This window comes from Schistocerca americana, chromosome 3 (genome assembly GCF_021461395.2).
Source record: "Schistocerca americana isolate TAMUIC-IGC-003095 chromosome 3, iqSchAmer2.1, whole genome shotgun sequence".
NCBI classification, from domain to species: domain Eukaryota; kingdom Metazoa; phylum Arthropoda; class Insecta; order Orthoptera; family Acrididae; genus Schistocerca; species Schistocerca americana.
The window spans coordinates 893508498-893509984 of NC_060121.1; the positions used below are offsets into that span (position 1 = coordinate 893508498).

The 1487-nt window shown below is 45.9% G+C and overlaps 1 pseudogene; it reads right to left on the bottom strand.

Annotated features, from left to right (window-relative positions):
• Positions 1-256: 256 nt before the first annotated feature.
• LOC124608759 lies at positions 257-374 on the bottom strand (annotated as a pseudogene).
• Positions 375-1487: the final 1113 nt, after the last annotated feature.

The window sequence follows — 1487 nt, forward strand, 5'->3', positions numbered from 1 at the left end:
GGATGTGTAGCTGGTAATGGTCTAATTGTACACAATAGACATGGTATACTCCTCCCGTACAGGTCATGAAGGCCCGAAGGTACCGACCGGCCGCCGTGTCATCCTCAGCCCACAGGCGTCACTGGCAGCTGAGATGGAGGGGCATGTGGTCAGCACACCGCTCTCCCGGTCGTACGTCAGTTTCCGAGACCGGAGCCACTACTTCTCAATTAAGTAGCTCCTCAGTTTGCTTCACAAGGGCTGAGCGCACCCCGCTTGCCAACAGCGCTCGGCAGACCGGATGGTCATCCATCCAAGTGCTAGCCCAGCTCGACAGCGCTTAACTTCGGTGATCTGACGGGAACCGGTGTTACCACTGCGGCAAGGCCGTTGGTCAGACATGATACGAATTGTATAAATTTCGTTGTAGCGTGTGATTGAGCAAAAATACTCTGTTATTAACTGTTTTTTTCTCATTGCAAAGTGGATTTGTTAATAGATGTAATTAATTACAAATTAAATGATTGGGCATTGGGAAAAGTCAGAAAACCGTTATCGGGCCCTCTGCACCATTTTTCTGCAACGATAAACACTAGGTCACGGAAGCGGTCACTAAAATGATGAAAAATAATCAGGATTTGACGTGACGAGTGACAGACGAAACAATAAATATTCGTAAAACGTTGGTTTTGCGGATTTTACATGAAGTTTTGAACCGTCGAAAAGCTGTGTTTGCCTCACACAGTCTGATACGGGAGCAGGTAGACGAATAGTTAATTTCGTGATGTTCCACTTTCTCCTGTCGCCACTTTTAATTTATCGTCACATACAGGGAGTGTGAAATGACGTAGATTGGGAAAATATTTCATCCGGCTTCGTATAGCAGACCCAGATTACATCAGCTGCCCGGTGTAAGGATGATGTAAGATGGGTTGCCTAGCTCAAGGGGCACGAAATATTTTCCCGGTCTGTATTATTTTGACCATCCTCTATTTGCAACTACGAGGGTTATTCCAAAAGTAAGGTCCGATTGATTGCCAAATTGAAACCACAGTGAACATCAGAAATGTTTTACTTGTAACAATTAGCTACACCTTTCAGCTACTTCTCTACGTAGTCGCCGTTCTGACTTAGACTTTTGTCATAGCGTTGTACCAACTTTTCAATAGCCTCATCATAGAAGGCAGCCGCCAGTGCTTTCCGCCAATTCTCCACGCTGGCCTACACCTCGTTGTCTGTGTCAAAATGTTGTCTTCAAAGACAGCGGTTCATGTGACCAGAGATGAAACTCAGGGGGAGACAATTGCGGACTGTATTGTGGGTAATCTAACATTTCCATTTGAAAACGATGCAGGAGCATCTTCATTACCCCTGCAGAATGCGGCTGAGAATTGTCGTGAAGACGAAACAGCACGACAGTTACGTAATGTTGGCTGCATAGCTTCAGGCGAAATTTCTCACCAGGCCCTCGTACTTGGCGGCAGACACTATTTTCTAGACATCTTTAC